This window comes from Vipera ursinii (assembly GCF_947247035.1).
Source record: "Vipera ursinii genome assembly, chromosome: 5".
NCBI lineage: Eukaryota > Metazoa > Chordata > Lepidosauria > Squamata > Viperidae > Vipera > Vipera ursinii.
Window position 1 is genome coordinate 45942582 of NC_139518.1, and position 18872 is coordinate 45961453.

At 36.0% G+C, this 18872-nt stretch overlaps 1 protein-coding gene across 2 annotated transcripts in view; it reads left to right on the forward strand.

Moving 5' to 3' along the window:
- The window catches only part of FBXW4 (F-box and WD repeat domain containing 4), an 84001-nt gene that overhangs the window by 33072 nt on the left and 32057 nt on the right, over positions 1–18872 (forward strand). The gene's annotated exons all lie outside the window — the stretch shown is intronic.

The window sequence follows — 18872 nt, forward strand, 5'->3', positions numbered from 1 at the left end:
AGCAATAAGTATCAGTGATGTTTGGAGAACTTGCATTGGTTCCAGAATAGAGAACACTCCATTGAAAGTGGCAAAGTTGTGATTATATTAATGATTATTTTTCTTCAAATTTTCCTGCTTGTTCTCCCTTGTGCCCCTCTATTGGGCAGGGGGAAAAGCTTTGATTTTTGTTCAAGACAGAGGTTAGAAAGGTTGCAGGGGGCACATAGCCCTCTCATAGGGGTGTCTTGTCAGGGCGCAGCATGAAGGGCACAAACAGATCATAACCTTTAAATGAAAATGCAATGGAGGGGAGAGATGAAAGCATTGAAACAAATTAGATACATCTATAGGGAGTGCTCAACTGGAGAAAATTAGCATTTCTTCCTAATTGGTGTGCAGGGCATTCCATTTCAAGGATTCATTACTAGGGGAAGAGGGTGCCGGGCCTCTTCACAGAATGCTTTCTTAAAGAAAGATACCTCATCTAAGTTTATACGTTTATAAACATTTAAAAATAATAGACAAAGAAACCTAGTCTTGAAATATCAATGCTTATAGATTAATATACACAGATCCACAATATTTTATGTTTAGAGTTTATACATTTGATTCTACATTCTGTTTTGGAGCTGTAGGTCTACATTTGAAGAAGTGAATTATCTGTACTGCTTTTTAAAGTTCTAAATACTAAAATTTCCATCAGATTATGATAATGCTGAAGAAAATGCTTAAAAATCTGAATGAAATATTCAGCATCCATAATCTTTATCTGAGCATTTCTCATACCTTGAGAAATGAAATAAGATAAAGGGGATTTTAATATATCACAAATAATAAGAATGAAACTACCTGCTGACAAACTACAATATATATGAGAATAACTTAGATCTTGTGCTTGTAATTGGCATGTATTTGAATCCCTGTATAGTGTTTTGGGAGAATGGAAAAATGTATCAAGTTAAGAGTGGGATTCATATTGATATTCATCTTGTAAGTGTATGAGCTATTTCATCAGAATTATCTTTCATGAGTTATATACAATAAAAAGGCATGCAATGATTAGGCATTATTTTAAATAACGTTTAGCATGACGAGAACAGCAACAGTGAACAATTTCCTCTCCTCCTTCTCCAGGAAAACAGGAGAATTTACACAGAAAATGAAAAGAAATAAAAGTATAAAGCGAGCAGACAGACAAAACAAAAAAAAGAAGAGAAAACTGAAAAGAGTATAAAAAAAATTACTATCATGTTTTTTGCATGGAACTCAGTTTTTAAATACAACATTGAACTAAGATAGAATAATAGAACATTTAATAATCTTTCTATTTTTTGAGAGAGAGAAAGAGAACCAGTTCAAATGCAGAAAGTGAACACAACAACCCAGAACTGTAGATCTGAAGTGGTACAGGCCATCATAATGATTTTTTTCCAATTAAAATCACTTACAAAGTAATTAAATATTTGATGGTTGAGAACCATGTGTTTAAAAAAACTTTGATAAAGTATTGTATACTGTTCATATTTCTTACCTATGCATTATAATTTCAGTAAAAGTAAGGAGAGAGACTTTCTTCCCTAATCGATTCATATAACTGATTCTGAATTAGATGTGATACAGCATAAATGATTAAGAGTTTGATGCGTGGTACAGGAAGTTCAACTTCTCAGCTGTGAAGTTTCTAGGTGTATTTAAAAAAAGTCTGTTCTTTATTTTTTTTATTGAGAATAATAAATAATCTGTTCACCCAAGGCACGCCTGCCGAAAGCGTTTGATGAAATTCCTTACTTGCTGCAAAGTGTAAGAAGAGGGGACTCAGCATTTCTGCAGGAACTCTCCTCCTATGAAATACCCTTCTGCCTGATAGAAGAACTGCACAGTTATTGTTGGCATCCAAAAGGGTTTGTTTGCTTTTTGAAAATGTGGCTTTACCAGAGTGCATTTTGGCACTGATTCATGACAATTAGTTACTTGAGGAGTAGGAAGATTGTTTCTGATAATGTATAGGGCTACATTTTGTGACTATATTGATCAATTATTAGTATGTTGATGTTCACTATGATTTATTTGGTATAGCATTTGGTATTTTGCAGCTTGTCAGCTGCTTAGAGTCCATATTATTGAAGTGGCATAAACAAATAAGCAATAAATAAGCAAACCTAATGTACAGGTGGTTTTGGAGTGCATGTATGGTGTTTTTAAACTTAAGATACAATATATAAATATTAAATATTATTCATTAGAAAAAAGAATAAATGGGATGATGGGTCTTTTAAGTTCTGCTGGGAAACTTTGGAAGAGATTATGGCAAATTGAGAGAAATGTAAACACAGAAAAGTTTTGATCATTTTGAAATAGTTACTAATGCTGGTGTAGATCGGTGCAGGAGATAGTGTGAAAATTGGTTTTGGAAGAATAGTATTTTCACTCTGGTTCATTTCAATCTGTTTCTAAGTAATGTTTTCATAAATTTTGAAAGAGCAGGCATTATATATACACTGTGATGTGCAGATTATTTGGATATGTATATATGAAAATATTTCTTATAATACATTTAATTCAGTTTTCTTTCTCCCCACCTCATAAAGTGCACTGCTTGCTTTGAACACCTTTTTCACCTGTTGAAAAAAGTTAAATGAAGATTGTTCCATGGTTGGCTAATTGGAAGGAGAAGCCCATTTCCTCTGAGGAATGCAGACTGCATAGAAGTGATGGATGGTTTAAAGATTTATTAGCAAATGCTTGGTGCTTAAAACCAGCACCAGCAGATTATTTCCTTCATAAAAGGAATCAGGAGTCTGTGCTTGTTGCCTTTCCCCACTCCAGAAAGATGAAGAAGAAAAAAAAGGATAATTGGAAGGAACAGTTTGTTTGAAGATAACCACAAGGCTGCTTTTCATTTTTTGTCTCTTTTTTTAGATTGATTCTGAAATTTTAAAGTGGAGGGCAGCTGTTTGATAGCACACCTGTTGCTTGAATCCTTGCTTCTTAGAGCCCAACCATATATCATCATTGGAAGATGCAAGCATTTCTTCCATTCTGCTTTATCTGTGTGTTTCTGAACTGACCTATCTATATACAATAGGTGGGGAGCCTTGGGTGTCTTCTAGAATTTGCTTCTAATTTAGACATATAGCTCCAAATCTAGATCGATAGGTCTATATAGTTCTGTGTTAAATTTATACTTGTGAATTTAGTAATTAAATAAAATAGAATAGTCATTTTTCAGGATTAGAATGGAAAGTATCACATGTGCTTTACTTTGGCACATCGACTTTGTTTTCTTTGTGCTTAAACTTTTCCATTCTTATCCACAAATATTATTTTGGTATCCTTAAAAGTGGTATTTATTTGGCATTAAATTTTTCTTCTGTTTCATTTTTTGTTAAGCATTTCTCTTTCGGGAAAAGGAACTATTTGTTCAAAATGTTCTAGGAAAACAAAATAATTAATTGTAATATGATGTTTATACTGACTTTTCTTTCACTAAGGAACTTAAGATAATATCATTAGTATTTTCCAGCAGCCTTTGATTCAGGCTACTGGACCTTTTGAGTATTTTAATGGAGCTTTTCGAACAATATGTCTTGTAGAATGGAGAATGGTTTACAAACAACTGTTAAATGATTTCTACCAGTAGGAGAAAGAGGATGGAAGGAGATGCCAACCTTTTTGAAGAGGTCAGGCTTTCACTTTCTTCCTTTTGGATGCCATCTAAATAAAGTCTTGGTGACAACAAAATAAATTCTTTAGTCTAAAGATATTTCTAAATACCAAGTCAATTATGGGAAAATATATATTTTTATGGATGAAAATGCTGGTTTATGCTAAACCACAAATGCTTCACTGAGGCAAAGATCAGTTTTTGTTAGATTACTTTATAGTACGACAGTTGAGGACTGGAGGATGGGAAGATAAAATTGCTATCAACTGCCAGCACTCTATCTTATTATCATTCATATATTCTGTTGAACTTAGTGTAATGATCAGAAATGGTGGAGTTACCTATGACTGTTTTCATGGCCAAGGTACTTTGCTTGGTTTTAGACTAGTTGCTATTATGAACATCCAGAAGTGTGCCTGAGCAGTTAAAATAGTCAGCCTGACATACAATATATCTTACCATTTTCCTTAAATGTAATTGGAGATTTTTATCTCTCATCTGTCAGTAGTTCAACAGGATGTTACCACAATTAAATGATAATTATAATTTCTTAAGTGCCAGTATAATTCAGGATTAATACTGGATACAGACTAGAATCCACTTGGATATATATTTTGTGCCTTTGAAGTAACAGTTGCTCTCTCATTGCTGTTCTATACTTCAGAATGTACCAGTAATGCGGTCCCATGCACTTTAAAGACTTCTTCAGCAAGATGTGGAATGAGTCAATGGTTGTGAATAATTTGAATCGTACCTTGCTGGTGAAGTCAGTCATAATTGCTTCAATTTGGACTCCAATGTTGTGGAAGGTTAATGTTTCCAATTAATTCAGAAATTTTGCAGGTTATAGATCTTGTGGATGTACTCAGGTTTTGTGGCATATACTGTATAATAAATTGGTATGAACAAGAATCAAGCCATCTCTCTACATAACTTGGGCACTTCCATAATATCTATAACCTGCAAAGCATCTGAATTAATTGGAAAAATGGAACTGACTTTATGGTTGAAGGAAGTATCAATGCCTCTTTGTAAAAAGGGTTTTTTGTTTATGCTGAAAAAAGGCCGTGTATCCTTTCCCTTGTTCCATGATAATAGGGCAGTTATAAACCATACCATCTCTGGTTAAGGAACTTAAGAAAGTATAAAGCATGCCAACCTATTGATTTTTGTCCCATCAGAACTGTCAGGGCTGGAATGCTCCAGTCCCTTTCAGTACTAGGAACTGTCATCCAAAGAAGCCTAGGAATTGTTCTTTATCTTATCTTTTGCAGCACTTGGCCTATGGAACAGCATTCCTTGACAGAACTAGACGGCCTGATCATCATCATAATAAAATAATAATAATAATAATAGTAATAAAGATGATGATGATGATGTTGATGTTGTTGTTGGAAGGGACCTTGGAGTTCATCTAATTCAACCCCCTGATCAGGCAGGAAACCCTACCATTTCAGACAAATGGCTGTCCAGTCTCTTCTTAAAAATTTCAAGTGTTGGAGCATTCACAACTTCTGGAGGCAGGTTGTTCCACTGGTTAATTGTTCTAACTGTCAGGAAGTTTCTCCGTAGTTCTAGGTTGCTTCTCTCTTTGGTTAGTTTCCATCTGTTGCTTCTTGTCCTGCCTTCAGATGCTTTGGAGAATAGTTTGACTTTGGAGAATAGCTTTAAAGAATAGCTTGCCACCTCTTCTTTGTGGCAGCGCCTGAGATATTGAAACACTGCTATCATGTCACTGTACCCCTCATCCTTCTCTTCATTAAACTAGACATACCCAATTTTTGCCTTAAATAATATACCTTCAGACACGTGGCATGGAGATTAAATCAACTCTAGTGGTGAAATTGTTTGCTTGGTCCTTTATGGGTTGAAAATGGAATGTTTTATATCCAGGAATATGTTTATGTGGGGTCCTTGGTGCTTTCTGAGCTTGGTTGTTTTCTTGCAGATGTTTCATTACCCAACTAGATAACAATTCATCTAGTTTATGCTAGATTCAAGAAAACAACAAGGACCCCACAGTTCACCCTTGAGCTATAAATATTCTCTTCTAATGGTATATGTTTATATTTAGTATGTTTTTGTTTCTGGCTTGTTCACCTGTGCATCACTGAGTTACAGGGAAATATGCAGCTGTAAGTTGTTTAAATAAATAAAATCACATAAACCTGGACTATATTGATTATTTTAATCTGCTTTAGTTGTACTTTCTACCATAATAGGGTTAGAGAATGTTCTGCTCTCTTTCTAGACTGCTTGTTGATGCTGGGCCTTTCCCATATGTACTTCAAATCTGGCAGGATCCTTAGGACAAGTGGTTGAGAAGAACCATCCTGATGCTTGCTTTGCCTTTTACCTTATTTTCATCTAAATACTGCCAGAATCTAGTGATTGAGAGATAAAAGTGGAACCACAGTGGAGTGCTTTAGCAACATTATAATCAATTATGCCACTAAAAAAAAATCCATGAGTAACATGCTGCATTTCTGAAGCTGACTTTGTGTCAGATGCAGGTCTAAATCAAGACTAGAAAAGTCAAAACAATCTTTTTAATCCAAGAGTTCCTTGGATTAAAATGACATTTTCTTCATCAGCCTGAAAGTATGGAATATTGATGGTAGCTTTTTAAGTATTTAATGGGATTATGATTGGTGTGATATTTTCAGCTTTTATTTCAATAAAAAATGTGCTAGGCAAAATTAAATGGGAAGACTTAGATTTATTTATTTATTTATTTATTTATTTATTTATTTTAATTCCATTTATATCCCGCCCTTCTCCGAAGACTCAGGGCGGCTTACAAGCTTAGCAGTAGCCTTCATTCTATGTATATGCCTGCTTATTAGGGCTTTCACACACACACACACACACACACACACACACACACACACAAGTGGCATTATTACAAAGTCAGCTTAATTGCCCCCAACAATCTGGGTCCTCATTTTACCTACCTCGGAAGGATGGAAGGCTGAGTCAAACTTGAGCCTGGTGGGATGTGAACCTGCACTAATTGCAGGCAGCTGGTGTTACTTAAGGAGGCATTAGCCCACTGCTCCACCAAGGCTCTTGTAAGCTTTAGCTTCCTTACAGTTATTTGTGGGAGATGGGCATGCACAGAAGATGATTAACAATATCAAAATGGTGGGCACCACCAGGGTGATAAAAACTCCAGCACTGTAGATGTCCTGGTGTAGAGAAATGTTTCTGATTGTGTAGACAGCTGTAGCTAATAGCTAAGTATACTGTATTGTATTTGCTCTTGGAAGTTGAAATAATATTTGTGACTTTTGAATATTTGAAATAGGACAACATAAGAAACCTTATTTTGGGGGTCCATTTGATTTCTGGTTGTTCCTTTATTTGCTGTGGAAAAACAAAATAAACACTCTTTTTAAATTATAGAGCGTACCTACACTTTGCAGTCTTAGTACAGTATAGAGAAGATGTATGCCTTATTGAAAGTCACTTCACATGGTGATTTTTTCCCCTCTGTATATACAGAGAATGTATATAAGAAATTGAAATTCACTGTAATGTGTAACCAGCAATAAGGACTTTTTTATAACATAGAGACATCATTTTTAAGTCTGTAACATAGTCTGCTCCTTTTACATATGTGGATGATTTTCCTAATTCGACAATGCAGCCTCTGCCATCAAATTTTGCTAACATGGTTTCCCCGTATGCTTTTAATTGCTGCATAACTGTTAAATCTTCACAGTAAAGGAACATCTCCAAACTGAACCGAAATTATGAGCTGAACACTATTTATGAGCTGATCTTATCAGTGGGAATTGGGATTTGTCTTAGTTCCTTAGCCAGTTTTAAACAGGAGTATGTACATTTTTAGTATGGAAAATACAAACAGAATTGTATATGTATATGTATGTATGTATGTATATGCATATACATGTATATGTGAAGTATATGTGTACATGTATGTGTACACACACACATTATATGTATGTGTAAGGTTGACTCAGCCTTCCATCCTTCTGAGGTAGGTAAAATGAGGACCCAGATTGTTGGGGGCAATAAGCTGACTTTGTAATAATGCCGCTTGGGGTGTGTGTGAAAGCCCTAACAAGCAGGCATATACATAGAATGAAGGCTACTGCTAAGCTTGTAAGCCACCCTGAGTCTTCGGAGAAGGGCGGGATATAAATGGAATTAAAATAAAATAAAAATAAAATGTGTGCGTGTATTGCATCAGTGCTTAAAGTTTCCAAGAATTTGCATAGCAAAATAAAAGGCAGTGAGGCAGTTGAGGTTCCACTTGATGGCTAGATGGCTATGAAAACATAGGGAGCAGAAAAAGAAATTTAAAATGATGAAAGAGAGAGACCAAGCTGTGAAGGACACTTGACATTCCACTTACTTTATGCCTTTTCTTCAAGAATTGTTCTCATGTTGTTCATTATAGCACTGAAAATAAGTCCAATAAAAACTGGAACTGTCAGGATATTTTATTTCTTTCCTTTTTTTGCCTGCATGTCGCTTTTATTTAAATAAGTATCTTCTGCATGTATCACAGATAATGGTAGGTGTCTGGTTAGATTGTTCTTATAGATCTTTCACATGCTGGGACTTGTAGCGGTATCTTGTTTGACTCTCTCATGGGACAGAGCTCAAGAATAAAATTGATGGTGTTTTTTTTAAAAGTTTCCAACTGTCATAATATCCTAGCACATGAACATGTTTCTAAGGAGAAAATTCCAAACAAACAAATGGTTCCTCTTAATTTATAAGTGAAATATGCTGTTTTTCAATCATTTGGTCTAGTATCACTTTATTATAAATTCTGCCTTGGGATAGATATCAAAGTACTGTAATTAAGGCATCTTCATAGGAAAATGAACTTTTCTAATACATCCCTGTTTTCTTTTTCATTCTGTTTTTGAATGAAGAAGTTGTGTAGCTCACTCTAAAGATAGGAGAGCCTGTCTTTTGTGATGGTACCTGTGCTTTAGCCTTTGCATAGAGAACTCTCTGGTTAGAGGTGCCATTTCTCTTCACTCCCTCAACATGTTGGTCCCCCAAGAAGCTTTTGTCTGCATCCTGCATGCATGTCTGGCCTTGCTATTCCCACATGGGGCACCCTCCCTTGGCAAAGTTGCACTATTCAGAGATGGTGGCTGAAAGAACCTTTTGGCTAATTATGCTGGACTGGAAATTACCACTTTGCCGTGCACTCCTGCTGCTGAGGCTGTTTATTCAGGGGCTGTATTTAGTGGGAACAAAGCCATCCTGCAGAGCGGGTTCAGTCCTAAGTATGAAGCTACAGGTAGAAGCTTTAAAATAAAGGGGATAATTACCAGTGTCTCCAGGTGAAAGCCCCTCTGAACTTCAATAGCTGCATGTAGCTGGTATTGGGGGGTGGTGGAGGCAGAATTCCCATTCCCTAAATAAATGATTCCCACCAGGCAATTAAGGGGAAATAATTTCACCCAGTGAAGGGTTAGCAAGCTGCTTAGAAATTGTGAGTCTTTTTCCCCCTTTGCCCTTGTTTGTCATTGCTTGAGGAAACAAGGAGGAAGGAATGATTCCCACATATATACCCCAATTTCCCTGGTTGTTAAGTGGCTTGAATGTACCTAGTGGGGAACAGAGGAGGGAGAGAACAAATAAAGCACAAAAAGGAATCACTGGAGCTTTACACCTGAGCAGGCTTTGAAGATTTTGACAATGCCATTCACAACCTCTTGTTAGATATGGGTGTGAGTGGGCATAAGAATCATCTCAGCAAAGAAACGGGAATGGTGCTCTTTTTCCACAGCGTGGGGAAGATATAGAACAATCCACATTCCTCTCAGCTGTTAGAGGAGTGAAGGAAAAGGAGCAGAAGATGACACATAAGAAAATAAACAGAGCGTGTTTATGTAGTCTATCACTGAGCAGGGACCATTTAATACCCTCCCTTGATTTTCTGGGCAATTCTATCCTGTTTTTTTTAAATAGAAACCTTCATATTGTTTTTGACCATGTATTTTGTAAACAAATAACAAAGAAACTTCACAGTTAAGAGTACAGTACTTTCTCCTTTACTGAAAATAGGAATGCCATATTTTTCTCAAATTTTAGGAAGCAGGAATATGCATGAATAGTATTTTGAAACAATAAAAGAACTCAAATTTCCATCAGTTGTGTTAGAGATACTTTCAAGTACTAATTTTTATATATTCATAGATCAAAGATAAATCACAGTTTAAATTATTGCATTATCTTGAGGCTGATTTACTGTGAAAAAAATTAGAATAGCAGATAGCAATATTCAGTGTCTGATGGATCTTAATATTTTCCTTAACGCAATTAGAGATTTTCCTCCCTCAGCTATCAATGATATTACTGAACCTTGGCCATTCCATAGGAACAGTTTAGAGCAGGGGTGTCAAACTGCCGGCCCGCGGACCGGATGCGTCATGCCGAAACCGCTCCCACCCCATTGCGGGCAATGGAAAAAAAGTTGCAATACGTCACGACATGTCACGTGACCTTGTGAGTTTGACACCCCTGGATTAGAGACTTGATAGCATTGTGTCTAAGCATCAGAACCTTGATTCAATAGAATGCTGAAAGAACGAGTGTTTATATCTTCTCTTGACCCAAGAGACTAGTGCAATTATAGGTCATATCACCTCTGGCCAACAAGATTGAGAAAGTAGTAGCTACATATTAATATCACATACATCTAGAGGGTGTTAATTAGATCTGTTTTAATTGGCCATAATATAGTTTGAGGGTTTTTTTGTTTTCTTTCTGGACTATTTGTTGATACTGGGCCTTGGGTATATGTACTTTATATTATGTCCAGGGATGGTTTGTCATCATAGTTGGTGTCTGTATGACAGTTGAAGAACAGCTGATGCATATGACATCATGGAAAAGCTTTGTTATTTTTAACAGACAGAATAACAGAGTTGGAAGGGACCTTTGAAGTCTTCTAGTCCAATCCCCTGCTCAAGCATTCCAGACAAGTGGACATCCAGTCTCCTCTTAAAAGCCTCCAGTGATGGAACACCCACAACTTCTGAAGGCAAGCCGTTGCCCTGTTTAATTGTTCTCACTGTTAGGAAATTTCTCCTTAGTTCTAAGGTTGCTTCTCTCCATGATCAATTCCCACCCATTGTTTCTTGTCTTAAATTCTTCTATATAATTTTTAGAAGGATCTTATTTGTTTTATTTAGAAAAAATATATAATACCCATTATATATGTACACACAGACACGTATTCACATACATGCATATGCACACATATGTGTGAACATTTATTTACATACCACATTTATTATTTTTATAAATAGCTTAAGGCAGCAAACATACCTAATACTCTTTTCTAGTTTCCTCACAGCAACAACCCTATGAGGTGGGTTGTTGCTAAGAGAAAGTGTTTGGCCGCAAATCATCCAGCCTGCTTTCATGCCTAAGGTTGGTCCAGAATTTGCAGTCTCCCAGTTTCTAATATGGGGCCTTAACCTCTAGACCAATCAGGCTCTTACAAAAGATAACTAGTCCATCTAAAAGTCATGATAAAATAAACTGAGGTATTATGTTAGAAGAAGGCAGGTTCTATTTTAAATAATGGAAAACCATCCTAATAGTAAGGCCAGTTTGAGAAGTAGAATCGTTAATCATAAGAGGCAGTAGGATCCCTTCCACTAGGTATGTACAATCAGAGGTTGAACAGGTATCACCTACACTGATCAAATTAGACTAGTTCTCCTAATCAGATTTTTCCAACTTTTGATTCAGTTGGCTGCTTCCAGATAATTTGCTGATTTATTTAATATAGCAGATAATTTTGTAATATGTTTTCCCACCTGTTTTGCTCTGTTCTCACCAGTCTTTTCCTGATCAAACACATTGAGACACAAGACTGAGTGTGGCTCTCAGCCTAAAAGAATTGCTTGCTTATTTTGTTTAGCTACCAAGAGTCGAATCTATTATGGTAGATAGATGCTAGATAGATGTTCTTGTGTGTCAGCAGTTCTCTGGGGTAGAACAGGGATCCCCAACCTGTGGGCTGCGGCCCAGTACTGGGCTGTGGCCAGCAGGCCATGGAACAGGCTGGCCAGGGTGCATGTGTGCGCGTGTGCTCACCCCCCACTTGTGCTAGCGCTGCTACAATGCAGTGAAAACAGCATACCACATGACAAAAACGGGGTGCCGTGTGACGAAAACGGGGTGCTGCATGGTGAAAATGGGGTGGTGCTAGTTAGTGTCACGCGGCCACTAGCATCATCCCATTTGCGTCATGCATGCTTGGGTCCCCGTTTGGGTGTGTGCACATGTGCATGCGTAAAAAGCTTCCCTCTCCCGTTCCTTCTGGTCTGCCAACCAAGAAAGATTGGAAACCTCTGTAGGAGAAAGAACAGGTTTCTATATGCAAAGCAGGTATGGAATGATCCACTGTGGTATAATTTAATGTCCATTTGGAACATGTTTGCTTGAGAATGCAAGGTGTATCCTGGGAGATTGTAGGGCAGATGCAGGAAGTCTACCCAGAATCACCCACTAAGCATTTAGACTAGAAGAAGGAATTCAAATAAAAATGATGCATCTTCAGAACAGAATCAGTGGCTGGGAAAATTCTAAGCATTCCTCTGTAAGTCTGCCAAATAACTTTAGCAGTATTCCCCATGTATTAGTATTAAATTAAAAAGAACCTAATTTCTTTTTCTAATTTTCTTCTAACAGCTACTTTAATTCTTAGAAATATTTCCAAAGCAACTAAATTAATAGTAGGTTCTGTTAAACTAAAATAATATCAGTTCTGGATAAAAACTGGATCTGTGCCCAGATATGAATTTTCTCTCACACTTTCCTGTGTTTTGTCTTATTCTTTATAGAACAACAACTTAATATCTATATAGCTTATAAATGTTGAGTGCTGAATTTCAGAGGAATCCGTTCTATATCTTTCATAAAGGTTTTCCCTGTACAATCATGTCCGAATCTAGGAGGCAGTGCTTATCTCTGTTTCTTAACTGGGAGAGCCAGGGCTGTCTAAAAACATTTACGTGCTCGTGTGGCCAACATGACTATACGCCAAGGCGCATGGAACACTGTTATCTTCCCATCTTTCATATCAAATTGAAATCACAGTTCTATGTTCTTAGTCTTCTGCATATTTGTTCTGAACCTGAAGCTGTACCTGAACCCCTCTCTTAATATCATTCTTTATTCCTCCAAGGACGTTGGTAGTTTTGAGTATACCTGCAAGCATTAGTTGCATCTGCACACACTTTTTTGGGGGAGAATATTTTGGGAAAAAAGTAATTTCATTTCAAAAGACTCCACCTATTTATTTGTCTTTGCTGACTCTTCCTATCATATTTGTATTTCTGTCTTCTGTGACAAGAAAACAAACTTTTTTGCAGTGGGCAAGATGGATAGATGGAAACAAGTCATCCAATAAATTGCAAAATGGAATACTTAGATAAGTGTTAAAAAACTGCATGCATATTAATTAGTACATTAGTAAATTCTGCAATTGATTTTAATTATCTATGTGCACCTTCATATTAATTAGTATATTTAGGAGATTAAAGGATGAGAAATATAGACAGTGAATATTACCGCAACTATCAAATTTCTCATTTCCTTTTCAAAAGAACATCCTCACTTTTGGAAAGCCGTACTTCCATTTATTACAAGATACAGTAACTGTTTTTCCATATTTACAGAGAAAAAATGGCAAAGGGACTGATGACCAAAATATAATGATGTCTGGAAAAATGGGGCAATGAACTGTTGTCAGTGCACATTAAAAGTCCATCTGGAAGTAATTCAGGTTGAGATTGTAACTTTGAATGTTTTTATCTTAAAAAGAAAGTACGGTAAGCCATGCAAATAGGAATACAGCCTGATAAGCAAACAGAACAGTGTATGACCTGGGTCCCTGGAGGATTTTTTGTTTGTTTGTTTGCTTGTACTCTTATGTTGAGGGTGAAGGTTCGTTCTCCAAGCTTGTGGGTAGGTTTCCAAACATTTCGTTACCAGGCTAGGTAACATCTTCAGCAGAGTTGAAATTGTATGTGTCTATTGAGAGGCGGGGAGACTATATAAAGGAGAGATTAGTGAACATTCCTAATAATATTCCAAAACTGCTGCTGTAACTAAATCCCACCGGTAACTAATTGAGTCCTCTGGATATGTAGACAGTGTCTTACTTGAGGTAGTAACTTAGAAATAACAACAACAACAACAACATAAGTAGTAGTAGTATCTTTATTCTGGGCATTACATATCAAGATGTTCTTAGAATGGAAAGGAATGTATGGCAATTAAAGCCATTCAATATTTTAAAAGAAGAACGAATAATACGGACTTGGTTTCAGTATGGTCAGTTACAAGCTAGATGGAAGGAGGATCAGAAAGTTGGTATTTCGACAACCGATGAAAATTTGGTTAAACAAATAAGAGATCAAAGTCCAGCGCATATAAGGAGGATATATAATGCACTGATAGAAATAGATTCAGAAACTGAACTTGTTAAAGATTGCATGATAAAATGGGCCCAGAATTTTCAGGAGCCCATAACGATGGATATCTGGGAAAAGATATGGGTCAGAAATGTGAAATTTACACAGGCACAAAATTTAAGAGAGAATTTTTATAAAATGTTTTATAGATGGCATTTAGATCCTAAAAAATTAGCATGTATGTATCTGAATTATCAGCCTAAATGTTGGAGGTGTGGTTGTGATGATGCAACCTATTATCATATATGGTGGACTTGTAAAAAAGTTAAAGCTTTTTGGATTAAAATTTGGTGGAATATGCAGAAGATATTTAAGAAAAAGATAAGGTTTTCTCCACAGTTATTTCTGTTGGGTATTATTACAGATTGTACTGTTATAGATACTAAATTGATGTTAAATTTAATTACGGCAGCAAGATTCTTGGTAGCGCAATATTGGAAGAAGGAGGAACTGCCTACTATAGAAGAGTGAACTTTAAAAGTTTCAAACCTGGAGGAAATGGCAAAGATTTCAGCATATTTGAAAGAACACTCGCAACAGAGATACATTTTGGAATGGAGAAGATAGATCGATTATATTCAGAATAAATATGGGACTAGAAAGTTTCATTTAGTATATGAATAAGTATTAGTATTATATGATGTATTATTGATTAGTCATTATTATTTAGTTATTTATGTTAAGAGGAGTTAAAGTGCGATAGAATCTAAAGTGTCTTTTTTTAGTTGGTTAGCATATTTTAGCTTAAGTTGGTTAAAGTTTATACCCTGTATTCAGCTCTGGGAAGTCGGGGGGGAGGGGAAGGGTGGGAAACTGGGGGGGAGGGGAAGGGAGGGAGTTTATGTTTTTAAGAATGTATTTTAAAACTTTTCAATAAAAAAAAGAAATGATTAAAATTTAAATTACCAGCACAAGCTAAACATCAACATTTTAAGATTAAGATTATAAAGGCGATATGCCATCAAAAACAATAGTGAATACAGAATAGATTTATGTAATTTGGATAAAACTGGGATAATAATTAAAATAAAAATAGTTAACATGAAATATAAAATCTACAAGCAAACTAATTATTAATATTGTAAATATAAAAATATAGTAATGTGGTTAAAATAGTGTACAAAGGAATGACAGTAACTAAAAAGGCTGAAGAGCTAAAAATGGTAACCCCTCCCCCACTAATATACAAATTTATGGGCATAGTTACAGTATGTCAGCCTGATGGATCTAATGATTATGGGTAAGTGATGTATATTGTGTAATCATGGTCCATATGTCATAGAAAAGCACCTAAACGAGGGGTGTCAAACTCGCAATGTCATGTGACATGTCACAATGTATCTCAACTTTTTTTCCATTGCCAGCAACGGGGGGTGGGTGGGTGGCCGTGGTTTCGGCATGAGGCATCCAGCCTGGAGGCCGGCAGTTTGACACCCCTGCTCTAAACTATATAATTAGTGGTTACTAACCATCTGTGGGTGGAGTTTTCATATAATATAACAGAATTTTAATACATTTAGAGAAGTAAAGTTATTACGATAATATGGTAATTAAATTAAAATTTATCACTACTTAAGAAATTTGGACAAACGACCCTAAAGTTCCTGTTAGAATGGCAGTCAAGGAGGACATGGGCTGTATTTTATATGGCACCTGTGCCACAGGGCAGTGCTGTGCTTCAAAAGTATTTCTATATTTCCCCTCCTATAATGCTTTGTGATGGACATTGAAGTAGCTCTAAATTAGGGAATTGAAATGTGGTAGATAAGAAGCTGGTTTAGAATCTAAAATATGATTTTTTAAAGTGAATATATCTTGTAGAAGAACAGCAATCTGGGCTCAGTGATAAGATAGCATCACTGGAAATTCCATAATAATTCAATTTCATTAGTGTTATTTTTCCCCCATGAGGATATCAAGATGTCTGCCAAAATTAAAAGGACCAATCCAAATGGGTTATGGACTACTTTTAGCTAAGTAAGTGAGGGAAGACATTTCTTAAAAGATTGGGTAGGATAGCCTTGTTGCTATACAGTCCTAACTGAGTCAAATAACATGATTGCAGCAGGTATAAACTGTATCTTAGGCAAAATAATAAGTTTAAATTGCTGAAGCTTATTTCTGTGCATTTGAGCCACAGAATTCAGATGAGCATTTTGACTGCCAGAGGTTAATAAAATTACTATTTAAAGATCTTGACCTGTTTGATGGTATGTCCACCTAAATGCCAGATTCACTGGTTTGGGTAATGAGATATATGGATCTTGTCTTGGCAAAGTCTATTATTAATTTTTCCTTATTGCAATTGTAAAAGTGATCTCAACACTCTTTTAACTGATTTAACTGATCCTCTTTTAAGGATCAAAGGCAAAATTACTGCTTCATTATTGTTTAATAAACCACTGATGTCCCTGTGGGCTAGCATTGAAAGGTAACAAGCAAATGAGATACCAGAGCATTTATTTAATAATTAAATAAAACTGGGCCAATATACATCCTTGTCTAACTCTTCTCCTTTAGCTAAATATATATTTATTTTTGAAACAAATTTATTTCAGTCCAAGAACAGCATAAAAATATTTCAAACTATAGGCTTTTAATCCCCCAGAGATGTTAACACTAATGCAGCTCCCTGACACTGTAAAAGGAAAAATACACGACTACTTAAAAATAAACCCAGAGTCATAGTAATTTATGTATACAGCCTATCAAGAAAGTAGATAAAAGATTAATTGCATAGAGCTATAAAATAATTATAAAAGAGATGTAGCATATACATTGTGAATAGTATTAATATTAAATGATGTACTAATCTTATACAAGTCAATAACTAGTAGTAGATAAGTAGTAGAATATAATAAAAATCTGTGCTATTTAAAAAGAGAGTAATGTTGAAAATAAAAAAAATACATAAATGTGGTATATAAACAGCCTACAATACTTAGCACCGAGACCAAATCACAGAAAATACAACAATGGAGATGTTTTTCTATTCTGTTGCATTCTGATTTTTCAGAGTATCTCTCAAGTATTCTTGTTGCAGTAACTGCTGGTGGTGTTTCTTCCTCTTTCCATTCATAACTATATGAAAACTAGAGACTGCTCTATTAACACTAATCTGCTGATCGTTTATTTGCTCTGTTTGTGTGAGGTTTCTCTGGAGAGAAGAACATTTTTTCAAAGTCCAGCCATCTCATGAGAATATGCAGACATGTGGAAAGCTGCAGACACAGCTTGAGACAATTTGCTGTGCAATGCTTACTTCTTTCCTAGTCTTGACCATGTTTCTAATGTTAGGGCCTTCCTTCTGTCATTTTCTAGAAGGGGGGTGCTGTAAGTTTGTGTGACCTTAGCACTAAATATAACTCTAGGAATTACCTTCCATAATGATGTCAACTGATTAGGTTAGCAGGTTGATGGCAGCTACAATAAGACGTGACATGTTCTAATGACTTATTTTAGCAGGGACACAGAAGCAGCATGGAAGAAGATACAGGAAAGACAGAGGGTCCACAGGTGCTGACAAAGATTTTAACCTTTGTTGCTATAATATCAGTATTTCACAGGCCAGGCGGTTTGGTAACCCACTTCCAGACCATCAAAAATTGATTTAATTGCAATTTTCCCCCCAATTCAAAGTACTGAAGCTTGACTAATTGGAGTAATAGAGAGTAATAAGGCTCTGATTTAAAAAAAGCTTTCCTTTGCCTCCTTTTGTATCTTGTGTCATTGCCTGTCAGAGGTCATGGAGCCTGCATATTCTATGAGACTGAGTTGCCTTCATTTGGACAAATTAGTTTACCCAACAGTAATTAAAATGCCAATGTGTGTTGGGAAAACCTGAATGCAGTTGATGGGCACATTGGTGAAGGATCTGACAGCTTTGGTGGTTGCTCTCGCACTAACGTGTTGGTGCAGACTCAAAGGCTGCATAAGTTTATGACTGTGTGGATAATACAGTTCTGTGGTTGGAAGAGGCTCTCTTGTCAGCATGCTCTGTCCCTCTGTTTCTTTTTTGACACTTAGGTTCATTCCTTCCCCATATCTAAACTCTTTGTCCAAACAAGATGTTGTTAACCTACTTTGTCATATATCAGATCTGTTCCTAAGAAATAGCTTTCTCTTGCTTCATTGATTCTTTGTATACAGTAGTTTTCAGAATGGGACAATTAGAACTAATTTAAAATATGTGCAGATGAGAGCAAGGACTCAGATTAAAACCTGCATGTGTAATCCAGACACTATATACTGGATTAGTAGTCCAGTATATAAAAAGTTCTCAGATAAAATTATTGACTTAAGATGAGACAAAAACAAAAGATTTTTTAAAAAAGATATAAGGAGAACCTTAGATTTTATCTACTCCAACCTGCTACTCAGTCAGGGTCCACTAGACCTTTTTTAAGAGATTATCATCCAGCTTCTGTTTGAAAACTCGAGAAAAGAGCACTTAATGTGGCAACCACCTGTTATGCTAGCAGACTCTTTATATTATCAGGAAATTCTTTCTGATATCTAGCCTGATATATTTCCCTATAGCTTTAACTCACTGATTCTGGTCCTGTCTCTGGATAATATAGAATTAATCCACTCCCCCTTCTACATGACAACTCTTCAGATGTTTGAAGACTAATATCATATCTCCCTTAGCTATATATTTGGTAGCAAGCCAGATCTCATTCATGCTATACTTCTGTCTTTCATTTTTTGTTTGATTGACCTAGATGTAAAGCTTACATTTC